Source organism: Halichoerus grypus, chromosome 9 (assembly GCF_964656455.1).
Source record: "Halichoerus grypus chromosome 9, mHalGry1.hap1.1, whole genome shotgun sequence".
Taxonomy (NCBI): domain Eukaryota; kingdom Metazoa; phylum Chordata; class Mammalia; order Carnivora; family Phocidae; genus Halichoerus; species Halichoerus grypus.
Window position 1 is genome coordinate 71,493,627 of NC_135720.1, and position 15,182 is coordinate 71,508,808.

Genomic DNA, 15,182 nt, shown 5'->3' on the forward strand with positions numbered 1-15,182 from the left:
ATTGAAAAAAAAAAAAAGGAACACTTTCCAATTCTTTTAAGATTATATTATTAATAGAAAAACCTGACAAGAGCATTAAGAAAATTAAGATTTTTAAAAGGTTAGCCATGATCAGAAGAAAATATTTGCAATACATATATCCACTCTATATCTATTTAATATATATCCATATACAGAATACATTTTAAAAATTCCTAAAAACATAAGAAAAAGACAATGCAATAAAAAAATTGAGCAGGCACTTCACAAAAGTATATGTCCAAAAGACCTATAAACATGGAAAGGTGCTCAATCTCATTAGCCATCAGGGAAATGAAAATTAAAACAAAAATGAGATATCACTGTCACCCACCAGAATGACTAAAATTAAAATTATTGACAATATTAAATGTTGATGAGGATATGAGGAAATTGGAGCTCTCACACATTTTTGATAGGAGAGTAAATTTGGCAATTCCACTCTGTATTAATTATCTATTGCCATAAAAGATGTTTTATTAACAACCACAAAACATCAGTGATATACAATAAACATTGATTTAGCTTACAAGTCTACAAAGCAGTAATGTAGCTGGGTTCAATTGGGCTCATCTTTAGGACTTAGCAGAGTTCACCCATGAGTTTGACAGTGGCTATCTCTCTGTTGGGCAATGAGACCATCTTATTTTAAGCTAAATTTGCATTATTCTCATGATGATAGCACAGAAGCAAGAGCAAGGAAGCTCAATAACACAGGTGCTTTTTAAGTCCTGGTTATACTACTATTGCTAAAGTCCCTGTAGTGAAAGTTAAGTCACATGACTGAGACCAGCCAGCTTCAGAATGAGAGGACAATACAAAGTTATATGGGGATGGCTGTAGATATGGGGAGGGGTGAAGAATCAGGGCCATGAATGCAATAAATCTATCACCTACAGAAATATGTGCACATGTGCACTAAGAAATGTGTGAAAATATACATAACATTATTATTGATGTAATTAATTGCAAACCACTCAAATGTCCTTCAAAAGATTGGATACATAAATTGTGGTATAGTCATGAAAATGACTGCTATTAAAAAATGCATGCGGGGGGAGGAGCAAGATAGCGGAGGAGTAGGAGACCTAAATTTCGTCTGGTCCCCGGAATTCAGCTAGATAGGGATCAAACCATTCTGAACACCTACGAACTCAACAGGAAATCAAAGAAAAGAATAGCAGCAACTCTCTGAACAGAAAAGCGGCCACTTTCTGGAAGGTACGACGTGCAGAGAAGTGAATCTGAGGCAATATACGGGAAGATAGACCATGGGGGGAGGCAGGCTACTGGCAAGTGCTAGAGCCTCAGAGCACAAAATCGGAACTTTTAGAAGTCTGCTCTGCTGAGGGACATCACTCCAGTTGCTAAGCAGGGGGTGGAACCCTCGCTGGGACAGTGTGGTCTCAGTACACTCGGGGTCACAGAAAGATGGGGGGGTGCCTGAGTGTGGCAGAGCTCCCAGGTATCGGAGCCGGGAAGCCGGCTGCAGAGACGGAGCCAAGGAGTGGGCTTGCGGCTCAGGATTGCCATAAACCATGATCCCCGGCATAGTCAGGCCACTGCTCTTCGAGCAAGGACCCAACAAGCGGCAGATCCGGGGAGATTCTCCTTCCTCCCCCGGGAGGAGTGGCGCAGGAGCGCACCGCAGGGATCTGCTGGGTTTGGAGACTCCAAACAGGGTCGTGTGCCAGAGATAGGAATGCTCGGTCACAGACCGGGTGATAATGGAGTGCGGCCGGAGACCGGGGAGACAGGAGTGATTGACTGCTTTCCTCTGAGGGCTCACTGAGGAATGGGGCCCCGAGTTCTCGGCTCCTCCAGGGCAGAGATTGGGAGGCTGCCATTTTCACTCTCATCCTCCAAAGCTGTATGGAAAGCTTGCAGGGAACAAAAGCTCCCAAGAGCAAACCTGAGCAGATTACTTAGCCCGGCCCCCAGCAAGGGCGGGGCAATTCCGCCTCTGGCAAAGACATTTGAGAACCACTGTAATAGGCCCCTCCCCCAGAAGATCAGCAAGAACATCCAGCCAAGACCAAGTTTACTGATCAATGAGAACAGCAGAACGCCAGCACTAGGGGAATACAGCACATTGAATTCATGGCTTTTTTCCGATGATTCTTTAGTCTTTCAAAGTTAATTTTTTTTTTAATTTTATTTTTTCTTTTTCTGTTTTTTTTAAATTTTTCTTTTTCCCTTTTTCAACATCTTATCAATCCCTTTTTTAAAAATCTTTTTTTAATTTTTCATTTTTAGAGTCATATTCTATCCCTTCATAGTAGTTAACCTTATTTTTGGTATATATATAAGTTGTTCTCTCTTTAAAATTTTGGGATACAGTTTCTTCTAACAGACCAAAATATACCGTAAATCTCTAGTATGGCTTTGTTCTAGTCTCCTGCCTGATCACATTCTCTCCCCCCCCTTTTTTTTAAATTTCTCTTCTCTCTTTTTTCAACCAACTTCTTATCAATTCCTTTTATAAAATCTTTTATAATTTTCATCTTTACAGTCATATTCCATCCCTTCATCATATCAACTCTTATTTTTGTACATATATAAGTTTTTTTTTCTTAAAATTTTGGGAGACAGTTTCTTCTAACAGACCAAAATACACCCAAAATCTAGTGTGCGGCACTGATCTATTCACCAGCCTGATCATATTTGATCATATTCTTTTTTTTTAATTTTTTCTTTCTTTCCCTTTCTTTTCCCCCAGTTTCAGGTGTCTTCTGATTTGTTAAGTGTATATTTTTCTGGGGTCATTGTTACCCTGTTAGCATTTTGTTCTCTCATTCATCTATTCACCTCTGGACAAAATGACAAGACAAAAAAAATCACCTCAAAAAAAAGAACAAGAGGCAGTACCAACTGCCAGGGACCTAATCAGTATGGACATTAGTAAGATGTCAGAACTAGAGTTCAAAATGACCATTATAAAGATACTAGCTGGGCTTGAAAAAAGCATGGAAGATATTAGAGAAACCCTTTCTGGAGATATAAAAGAATTAAAATCTAACCAAGTCGAAATCAAAAAGGCTATTAATGAGGTGCAATAAAAAATGGAGGCTCTAACAGCTAGGATAAATGAGGCAGAAGAGAGAATTAGTGATATAGAAGACCAAATGAAGGAGAATAAATAAGCTGAGAAAAAGAGAGATAAACAACTACTGGATCACAAGGGCAGAATTCGAGAGATAAATGATATCATAAGACGAAACAATGTTAGAATAATTGGGATCCCAGAAGAAGAAGAAAGAGAGAGAGGGGCAGTAGGTATATGGAACAAATTATAGCAGAGAACTTCCCTAATTTGGGGAAGGAAACAGGCATCAAAATCCAGGAGGCACAGAGAACCCCTCTCAAAATCAATAAATACAGGTCAACACCCCAACATCTAATAGTAAAACGTACGAGTCTCAGAGACAAAGAGAAAATCCTGAAACCAGCTCGGGACAAGAGATCTGTAACTTACAATGGTAGAAACATTAGACTGGCAACAGACCTATCCACAGAGACCTGGCAGGCCAGAAAGGACTGGCATGATATATTCAGAGCACTAAATGAGAAAAATATGCAGCCAAGAATACTATATCCAGATAGGCTGTCATTGAAAATAGAAGGAGAGATAAAAAGCTTTCAGGACAAACAAAAACTAAAGGAATTTGCAAACACAAAACCAGCCTTACAAGAAATATTGAAAGGGGTCCTCTAAGCAAAGAGAGAGACTAAAAGTAATATAGACCAGAAAGGAACAGAGACAATATACAGTAACAGTCACCTTGCAGGCAATATAATGGCACTAAATTCATATCTTTCAATAGTTACCCTGAATGTAAATGGGCTAAATGCCCTGATCAAAAGACACAGGGTATCAGATTGGATAAAAAAACAAGACCCATTGATATGCTGTCCGCAAGAGACTCATTTTAGACCCAATGACACCTCCAGATTGAAAGTGAGGGGGTGGAAAACCATTTACCATGCTAATGGACACCAAATGAAAGCTGGGCAGCAATCCTTATATCAGACAAATTAGATTTTAAACCAAAGACTATAATAAGAGATGAGAAAGGACACTACATCGTACTTAAAGGGTCTATCCAACAAGAAGATCTAACAATTGTAAATATCTATGCCCCTAAGGTGGGAGCAGCCAATTATATAAGCCAATTAATAACAAAAGCAAAGAAACACATCGACAATGCAATAATAGTAGGGGACTTTAACACCCCCCTCACTGAAATGGACAGATCATCTAAGCAAAAGATCAACAAGGAAATAAAGGCCTTAAATGACACACTGGACCAGATGGACTTCACACATCTATTCAGAACATTCCATCCCAAAGCAATAGAAAACATATTCTTCTCGAGTGCCCATGCAACATTCTCCAGAATAGATCACATCCTAGGCCACAAATCATGTCTCAACTGGTACCAAAAGATTGGAAACATTCCCTGAATATTTTTGGACCACAATGCTTTGAAACTAGAACTCAATCACAAGAGGAAAGTTGGAAAGAACTCAAATACATGGAGGCTAAAGAGCATCCTACTAAAGAATGAATGGGTCAACCAGGAAGTTAAAGAAGAATTTAAAAAATTCATGGAAACAAATGAAAATGAAAACACAACTGTTCAAAATCTTTGGGATGCAGCAAAGGCAGTCCTAAGAGGAAAGTATATAGCAATACAAGCCTTTCTCAAGAAACAAGAAAGGTCTCAAATACACAACCTAACCCTACACCTAAAGGAGCTGGAGAAAGAAGAGCAAATAAAGCCTAAACCCAGCAGGAGATGAGAAATAATAAAGACCAGAGCAGAAATCAATGAAATAGAAACCGAAAGAACAGTAGAACAGATCAATGACACTAGGATCTCAGTGTCCTAGGATTGAGCCCTGCGACGACTCCCCTGAGTGGAAAGTCCGCTTGTCTCTGCCCCTCTTCTTGCTCACTCTCTCTCAATAAATAAATATATCTTTAAAAAAAACTTTAGACTATAAAATCAATAAAAAATGTTTTCATAAGTATAGTTGTAATAGTATCAGAAAAGCCTTAAACATAATGACTCAGCGAAACCCTTCAGTCTCAGGTTTTACTTTCTGCCTGTAGGAATCTCTAAGGGAGAATAAAAAGTTCACCCCTCCCATGTCACTTTCTGCTCTCTCCTAGAATCTCTTGAGGTTTCATGAATTACTTACTGTATTTCATTCATGAATAATTCTTATGTTTGGCAAATTCTTATGGGGAATAATTCTTATGTTTGGTCAAAACCAAAATAGAAGTCTTTCGTTATAATGGGAATCTAGCAATTCTAAGAAAAGTAGCTCTCAATTTTAAGATAAAAAGATGCCCTTTCAATCATGCAGGCTGTATCCAGTCATTACAGGTCCTTTGAAAAGCCAAAGGCACAGCAGGGGCTGCATTTGCTATTAATATAGAGGTCTCTAACCCTCACCTCTCCCCAGGTGCGCAGAGGACTATGTGGCTCTTCAGTGAGGATTTGTCTAGAAACTGACTCCAAAACTGAGAGTGTATTTTCCCTGGTCAACTCCTCTCCAGAGGAATGGCGAAAGGGTACTATAAGAGAAACTATACTCATGAGGTAGGGGTAAGGGGAATAGGCCTATTTAATGCACCTTTTGGTCAAAGACCAAAATACTTTGCAGGCAAGCAGATGCCTGTAGGACTTCCATAGTTGATGCCTCAGGCTCCTACACCATCTGGCTTTGCTTCCTGATGGAGGTAAGGGGGAATGAAGGAGGCCAAAGAATTCTTCCTCCAGTTCATTGTCTTATACTCTTTTAGCTTGCCAAAAATGCAAGGGCTTTTTGTTCATGGTAAGAATATTGACAATCTACATTATTCAAAATACTGCTTCTTTTCTTTCTTTTTAAGAGAGAGACCACATGCATGAATGGGGGAGGGGCAGGGGTTAGTCAGGGAGGAGTGGAGTAGGGGCAGAGTGAGAGGGAGAAAGAGAATCTCAAGCAGGCTCCATGACCATCGTGGTGCCGTCTCACAACCCTGACATCATGACCTGAGCCAAATCAAGAGCCGGATGCTTAAACGACTGAGTGACCCAGGCACCTCCAAAATATAGTTTCAAATGGAAAAAAAAAAGTTTTGTCTGAACTCCCTTTTAGTGTTTTAAGATTCATAATTTCTTTGCATTCCCAGACACATTTTGGCTGATGACAAATATGTAGGCACTCATTATTGGAATAGCAACCATTATGCAGTGTTCTGATTATTTTGCCCAAAATCTAAAATTCGGACAATGTTTTACACACAATTAAACTATTCAAGCAAAACAGACTTTAGGAGGAAAAAAAGGCTGTGCCAGAAAAAGTTGAATGTTGTTCATGAAGGATTCTGTTGCTACATCAACCATCTTTTCCTGCAATTGCTATTGCCAGAAGACATTAGTCATTTTCTTTCTGAACAAGGACAGTAAAGAAAACAATGGCAAAAACACATTTCATAGTGGTATATTGAACCCATTCCAATATAGATACAAATTCATTTAAATGACAGTATAATTAAGTCTGTGCCAATAATTGCCTTTAAATTTAAAAGGAGAAAATGCAGAATACTTGCCAAAAAATTATGTAATCATATTAGTTGTATCATATTGTTTGTCTGGTTAAATTTAAACAATAAACTCTTTTCTAGACAGTGAAACCTATTTCAAATGGGGTGAGCCTCAGATTACATTGCTATGAAAACATAAAAGTTTTGCCTAGAAAAAACACTAACTTGTATCAAATGATATAAATGACTCATGTCATGTCGCACTGCTCGTTAAAAATCACATGCACCGGTGTGTGGCTGCGCGGGCTTCCCAGCCCTCACACCAGCGGCTCACTCCGCATTTTACCATGCCTTTCACCCGAGACCCCTTCCAGCACCCTACATTGGATAACGATGATACCTTCCAGGGAAAACTCCTGGCTTCCAAGAAACTGCCATGTAAGAACCCAGCTCACCTTGCTCAGCAACAGGAACCCTGGAGTCGGCTCAGCTCAACTCCCACAATCACCTCCATGAGGTGGGATGTTTATTTTTTTGATCCTGAGATACTAAAGGATGACCTGGATTTCCGCTTAGCAGCCTTGTACAACCACCACACAGGGACATTCAAGAACAAAAGTGAAATACTCTTACACCAGGAGACCACCCAGGATACCCATGGAATCATCAAGACCCAATTCCCTGGAGAACTTTTACTCCCTCCTCCGCCACCTTCCATCACTTCCAGAGCTAACATCAGACACTGGATCAACCCTAAGAAGGAGTCTATCCACAGCATCCAGGGATCCATAGTGTCCCCTCACACTGCAGCCACCAATGGAAGCTACTCCCAAAAGAATGATGGTGGCTTCTTCTCTACCTAATGTTGACAGGTCCCTGGACTAAATTAATCATAGTGGAACATCCTGCTGCCCACCTCCATTAAATAGAATTGTGCTGGGGGAAAAAAAAAATCACATGCACCCACCACATTCCTTCAGTCCCTAATTTTCAGAGTATCTGGAGACACTGAAATATACTGTACTATCTTGCTTTTAGAACTCATGTCCTGGGACAGAATACTGATTTATCTATGGGACTGTTGTCCTTTTGGTTTTTAGATCCATGTCAGTCCCACAACGAAGATGGGAACAGTGGCCTGGCTGTTACTCCTCAGCTCTTGCTGTCTTTGCTGTCATGTAATTATCTGACTAATAGCATTATTCACAGAATTATCTACCACTTTGAGCATTCATGGCCTACTGCCATTCTTAGAAACACCAAGTTGTTTCTGTGAACATAAGTGCTGCTTTAAAATCTTTTTAAGGTGGCACCTGGGTGGCTCAGTCATTAAGCGTCTGCCTTCGGCTCAGGTCATGATCTCAGGGTCCTGGGATCGAGCCCCACATCGGGTTCCCTGCTCTGCAGGAAGCCTGCTTCTCCCTCTCCCACTCCCCCTGCTTGTGTTCCCTCTCTAGCTGTGTCTCTCTATATCAAATACATAAATAAAATCTTTAGAAAAAAAAAATCTTTTTAAGTATGTCTTTTTGTGATTTCTTTATTTATTTTGATCTCTATCCTACTTAGCAATCTTTTTTCTTTCTTAAATTGAGTTTAATTTTGCAAAGTTCCTTTAAAGCAGTGGTTTTCAACCAGATACAATTTTGCACCCAGGGGACATGTGGCAATGTCTAGAGATATGGGGGTTGAAGAGTGGGGTGGGGCATGTAGCATGCCTGCTACGGGTGTCTAGGGGGTAGGACCCAGGGGTACTGCTAACCATCCTACAATGCACATGACAGCCCCTGACAACAAAGAATTACAGGGCCTAAATATCAATAGTGTCAAGGTTGAAAAACGGTTTTAGAACATGGGAGATAATAGACTTGTTCAAAGTGATCAAAGACTCAAAACTTCGGTATTAAAACATGCAACCAAGACTCACCTGCAAAAGCTCCTGCTGGCCCACTGAGAATAAGGTGTCTCTGGAAATTACATTGGTGTTGGAATTTCTTCTGTATCCATCAGAGATCAGAAACCATGACCAAGCAGGCATGCCTCTATTAAAAGAAAAAATTGAAATAATGAGATTAAAGTGTCATGAGATGAAAATGGGTTGTGTGAGGTAAAGACTGCAAGGAAACAAAATGCAATAGGAGAATTAACATATTCATTGAAAGTAAAAAGAGGTTTAGCACTGTGATTAAAAACACAATCTTTGCTTATAAAGGACAAACCTGAGAAGCTTTCCAAGAATGTACAGGAAAAGGACAAAGGTATTCAAATAATGGGAATGAAGAAGTAAAAGAGAAGATAAATCACTCATGAGAATTATAGTTATACCTAAAGAAGAAATCATTACAGGGGCACCTGGGTGGCTCAGTCGTTAAGCATCTGCCTTCAGCTCAGGTCATGATCCCAGGGTCCTGGGATTGAGCCTGCTTCTCCCTCTCCCACTCCCCCTGCTTGTGTTCCCTCTCTCGCTGTGTCTCTCTCTGTCAAATAAATAAATAAAATATTAAAAAAAAAGAAGAGGAAATCATTACAAAAATAATATGCGAAGACTTGCATTTAAAGTATCAGGTGGGGCACCTGGGTGCCTCAGCCGGTTCAGCGCCTGCCTTGCTCAGGGCATGATCCCAGGTTCCTGGGATCGAGCCCCACATTGGGCTCCCTGCTCCACATCAGGCTCCCTGTTCCACATCAGGCTCCCTGTGCTCTCCCTCTCTCCCTGCCCTTCCCCCTACTTGTACTCTCTCATGTTCACTCTCTCTCTCTCAAATAAATAAAGAATATCTTTAAAAAAGAAAAGTATCAGGCAAAATAATGATAAAACTCCACACCAAGATGTTCTATAATACTGTTAAATTATAAAGACATAGGAAAAAAATCCTACAAATTATGTACAAAAACCAGCAGGGTGTCCTCTTTTTTGCTAAATGTCAGAAAACTGTGAAGCAACAGCAACAGAGGCTTTTGGAGAAAAAGTTTTTTGACTAAAGAATTTGAATCCCAAATAATTTGTTATTCATATGCACAAAAAAATCAAAAAGTCATTCTTACATGTGCATGGTCACAGAATATAAACCACTCACAGGTTTTTATTTTTTTTTTAATTGAACTTATTTTCCAGCTAACTAAGACTTGAATAGAAATTACAATATAATGCAATTTGATATCATTTAATTTAATAAAAATTCAATACAGAAATTATGCTTTAAATAAGCCTTCAAAAATGAACATTGAAACCATAAACTTAAAATCTAAGTGGTGGATGTAATACTTTTATTTTAACATTTGTTATTTTAACAAAACTAACTAGTTTTGTTAGTTGTAACAAAAACTAAATTCAAATCTTAAAATAATTCCTGAAAGAGCAGATAAGTGATGTAAAAACAGTAATTTTTAAATCATTTTAAAGAAAAAACTCCAGGATGTTAACAGAAGCTGGAATGATGAGGATAAGGAGAAGCTGGGATAAGAAAAAACACACTAATTTCCTCATCCTGTAAAGGTGAGAAAGAGGAATTCAAATATTTATCCTTCATTTTTACAGTACTAAAGATGTAGATAAATATATGTTCAAACACTTTCAGGGTAATCAGTCATAGATTTAAGGTAGATAAATACCTTTCAAATCTCCAAGAAAGAAAACATAAGTAAGACTAAAAAAAACACAGAGAAGAAAACAATGAGGAAATATTAAATGTATTACAATTTTTAAAAATATATTTGGCTCCTTCAATAAAAATAAAAATATAATACCCAACAATAAATTACTTATGAGACATTATAATATCAAGGATATTTATAAGTGGAATACTACTTTGCACTTGCAAAACTGGTAATGTTTTAAAACTGATTAGTTTGAAAATTAATAGTAGAGTTGGGAAGAGTGTGATAAGTCAGGAATTCTCAAAATTTTATGAAGAGTTTCTGGAAAAACTTGTCAGAACACATTAGAGGCCTAAAGTAGGTTCATAGCTTTGTGGCCAACTAAATTAAGTTCTTGAAAATTATCCTAAAAAATGTAATCAGGATGGGGAGGAGCAAGATGGAAGAGGAGTTGGAGACCTAAATTTCGTCTGGTCCCTGGAATTCAGCTGGATAGTTATCAAACCATTCAGAACACCTACAGACTCAACAGGAGATCAAAGAAAAGAATAGCAACAACTCTCTGAACAGAAAAGCGACCACTTTCTGGAAGGCAGGACGTGCAAAGAAGTGAATCCGAGGCGATATTTGGGAAGACAGACCACAGAGGGAGGGAGCCTCTGTCAACTGGCTACCGGCAAATGATAGAGCAGCAGAGCACAAAATCAGAACTTGTAGAAGTCTGCTCCCCTGAGGGACGTCACTCCAGTGGCTAAGCGGGGGGTGGAACCCTCTTTGGGACAGTGTGGTCTCAGGACCCTTGGGGTCACAGAAAGACTGGGGGTGCCTGAGTGTGGCAGAGCTCCCAGGTATTGGAGCGGGGAAGCTGGTTGCAAAGATGGAGCCGAGGAGTGGGCTCTCAGCTCGCAGTTGCCATAAACTGTGATCCACAGCACAGTTGGGCCCCTGCTCTTTGAGCAGGGACCCAAAAAGCAGCAGATCCAGGGAGACTCTCCTTCCTCCCCTGGGAGAAGCAGGGCGGAAGCACACCGCAGGAATCTGCTAGGTTTGGAGACTCCAAACAGGGTTGTGTGCCAGAGATAGAAACGCTGGGCCACAGGCCGGGTGACAGAGCACAGCCAGAGACCAGGGAGACAGGAGTAACTGCTTTTCTCTGAGGGCTCACTGAGGAGTGGTACCCCGAGTTCTCGGCTCCTCTGGGACCAGAGATTAAAAGGCCACCATTTTCACTCTCATCTTCCAAAGCTGTAGGAAAGCTTTCAGGGAACAAAACCTACAGAGAGCAAACCCAAGCAGATTACTTAGCCTGGCCCCTGATAAGATCAGTGCAATTCTGCCTCTGGCAAAGACATTTATGAATCACTGCAACAGGCCACTCCCCCAGAAGATCAGCAAGAACATCCAGCCAGGACCAAGTTTACCGATCAATGAGAATGACAAAACCCCAGCACTAGGGGAATACAGCACATAGAATTCATGGCTTTTTTCCCATGATGCTTTAGTCTTTCAAAGTTAATTTTTTAAATTTTCTTTCTTTTTTCTTTTTCTATTTTTTTTTTTAAAGATTTTATTTATTTATTTGAGAGAGAGAGAATGAGAGAGACAGCACATGAGAGGGGGGAGGGTCAGAGGGAGAAGCAGACTCCCTGCCGAGCAGGGAGCCCGATGCGGGACTCGATCCCGGGACTCCAGGATCATGACCTGAGCCGAAGGCAGTCGCTTAACCAACTGAGCCACCCAGGCGCCCTCTTTTTCTATTTTTTTAGTTGAATTTTTCTTCTTTCCTTTTTCAACCAATATCTTATCAATCCCTTTTTTAAAATATTTTTAAATTTTTCATTTTTCAGTTAGATTCTATCTCTTCATTGTATTTAACCTTATTTTTTTGTATACATATAAGTTTTTCTTTCTTTAAAATTTTGGGATACAGTTTCTTCTAGCAGACCAAAATATACTCTAAATCTAGTGTATGATGTTGTCCTAGTCTCCCGCCTGATCACATTCTCTTTTTTTTTAATTCTTTTCATTATTTTTTCAACCAACTTATCAATTCCTTTTTTAAGATCTTTTTTAATTTTCATCTTTACAGTCATATTCCATCCCTTCATCATATTTACATATTCACCACGACCAAGTGGGATTTATTCCTGGGCTGCAAGGTTGGTTCAATATCCGCAAATCAACCAATGTGAGACAATACATTAATAAAAGAAAGAACAAGAACCATATGATCCTCTCAGTAGATGCAGAAAAAGCATTTGACAAAGTACAGCATCATTTCTTGATTAAAAGTCTTCACAGTGTAGGGATAGAGGGTACATACCTCAATATCATAAAAGCCATCTATGAAAAACCCACAGTGAATATCATTCTCAATGGGGAAAAACTGAGAACTTTTCCCCTAAGGTCAGGAACACAGCAGGGATGTCCACTATCACCACTGCTGTTCAACATAGTATTAGAAGTCCTAGCCACAGCAATCAGACAACAAAAAGAAATAAAAGGCATCCAAATCGGCAAAGAAGTGAAACTCTCACTTTTTGCAGATGATATGATACTTTATGTGGAGACCCAAAAGACTCCACCCCAAAACTGCTAGAACTCATAAAGGAATTCAGTAAAGCGGCAGGATATAAAAATCAATTCACAGAAATCAGTGGCATTTCTATACACCAACAACAAGACAGAAGAAAGAGAAATTAAGGAGTCGATCCCATTTACAATTGCACCCAAAACCATAAGATACCTAGGAATAAATCTAACCAAAGAGGCAAAGGATCTGTACTCAGAAAACCATAGAATACACATGAAAGAAAGTGAGGAAGACACAAAGAAATGGAAAAACATTCCATGCTCATGGATTGGAAGAAAAATATTGTGAAAATGTCAATGCTACCTAGAGCAATCTACACATTTAATGCAATCCCTATCAAAATACCATCAACTTTTTTCAAAGAAACGGAACAAATAATCCTAAAATTTTTATGGAACCAGAAAAGACCCCAAATAGCCAGAGGAATGTTGAAAAAGAAAAGCAAAGCTGGTGGCATCACAATTCCGGATTTCAAGCCCTATTACAAAGCTGTAATCATCAAGACAGTATAGTACTGGCACAAAGACAGACACATAGATCAATGGAACAGAACAGAAAACCCAGAAATGGACCCTCAACTTTATGGTCAACTAATCTTTGAGAAAGCAGGAAAGAATGTCCAATGGAAAAAAGACAAGTCTCTTCAACAAATGGTGTTGGGAAAATTGGGTAGCCACATGCAGAAGAACGAAACTGGACCATTTCCTTACACCACACACAAAAATAGACTCAAAATAGATGAAAGACCTAAATGTGAGATAGGAATCCATCAAAATCCTAGAGGAGAACATAAAGAGCAACCTCTGTGACCTCGGCCACAGCAAATTCTTCCTAGAAGCATCACCAAAGGCAAGGGAAGCAAGGGCAAAAATGAACTCTTGGGACTTCATCAAGATAAAAAGCTTTTGCACAGCAAAGGAAACAGTCAACAAAACCAAAAGACAACCGACGGAATGGGAGAAGATATTTGCAAATGACATATCAGATAAAGGGCTAGTATCCAAAATCTGTAAAGAATGTAACAAACTCAACACCCAAAGAACAAATAATCCAATCAAGAAATGGGCAGAAGACATGAACAGACATTTCTGCAAAGAAGACATCCAAATGGCCAACAGACACATGAAAAGGTGTCACTCAGCATCAGGGAAATCCAAATCAAAACTTCAATGAGATACCACCTCACACCAGTCAGAATGGCTAAAAATAACAAATCAGGAAATGACCCTACGACCCAGCAACTGCACTACTGGGTATTTACCCCAAAGATACAAATGCAGTGATCCGGAGGGGTACGTGCACCCCAATGTTTATAGCAGCAATGTTCACAATAGCCAAACTACAGAAAGAGCCTAGATGTCCATCAACAGATGAAAGGATAAAGAAGATATGTCATATATATACAATGGAATATTATGCAGCCATCAAAAAAATGAAATCTTGCCATTTGCAACGACGTGGATGGAACTAGAGGGTATTATGCTAAGCGAAATAAGTCAATCAGAGAAAGATAAGTATCATATGATCTCACTGATATGAGGATTTTGAGAAACAAGACAGAGGATATAGGGGAAGGGAGGGAAAATGAAACAAGACAAAACCAGAGAGGGAGACAAACCATAAGAGACTCTTAATCTCAGGAAACAAACTGAGGATTGCTGGAGTGGAGGGGGGTGGGAGGGATGGAGTGGCTGGGTGATGGACATTGGGGAGGGTAAGTACTATGGTGAGCACTGTGAATTGTGTAAGACTGATGAGTTACAGACCTATACCCCTGAAACAAATAATACATGATATGTTAATAAAAAAAATTTTTTTAATATAATCAGGATGTAGACAAAGAGCAATATATAATTAATTTTGTTGCGACACTATCTGAATAGTAAAATCCTAGACATTTCCTAATGTCGCATAATAGGGAATGAATCAAATTATCATATATTCATACAATGGAATATTATGCAACTATTAAAATTATAATTTATAAACTTACTTACTACTGTAGAAGTTCTAAATATATAATTCTAATTAAAAATAGAGGGTGGGGGCACCTGGGTGGCTCAATGAGTTAAACATTTGACTCTTGATTTTGCCTCAGGTAATGATCTCAGGATCGTGGGATCAAGCCCTGATCAGGCTCTGCACTGGGCATGGAGCCTGCTTGAGATTCTCTCTCCCTCTCCCTCTGCGCCTCACTCCACTCTCTCATTCTCTCCCCCTCTCTAAATAAATAAACAAATAATAAATTAAATTTAAAAATTAAAAATTAAAAAAATTAAAAATTAAAATAAGATGAAATCAGAGAGGGAAACAAACCATTAGAGACTCTTAACTATAGGAAACAAACTGAGGGTTGCTGGAGGGGATGTGGGTGGAGGGAAGGGGTAACTGGGTGTTGGGCATTAAGGAGGGCACTCGATGTAATGAGCACTTGGTATT

At 39.3% G+C, this 15,182-nt stretch overlaps 1 long non-coding RNA gene and 1 pseudogene across 1 annotated transcript in view; one reads left to right on the forward strand and one right to left on the reverse strand.

The window, feature by feature from the left end:
- The window catches only part of LOC144378817 (uncharacterized), a 284,835-nt gene that overhangs the window by 175,006 nt on the left and 94,647 nt on the right, over positions 1-15,182 (reverse strand). The window contains exon 4 of the long non-coding RNA XR_013440930.1: positions 8,481-8,595. This is a non-coding gene — a long non-coding RNA (uncharacterized LOC144378817). The remainder of the gene's footprint in view (positions 1-8,480; positions 8,596-15,182) is intronic.
- Positions 6,878-7,479, forward strand: LOC118541941 (cilia- and flagella-associated protein 276 pseudogene; annotated as a pseudogene).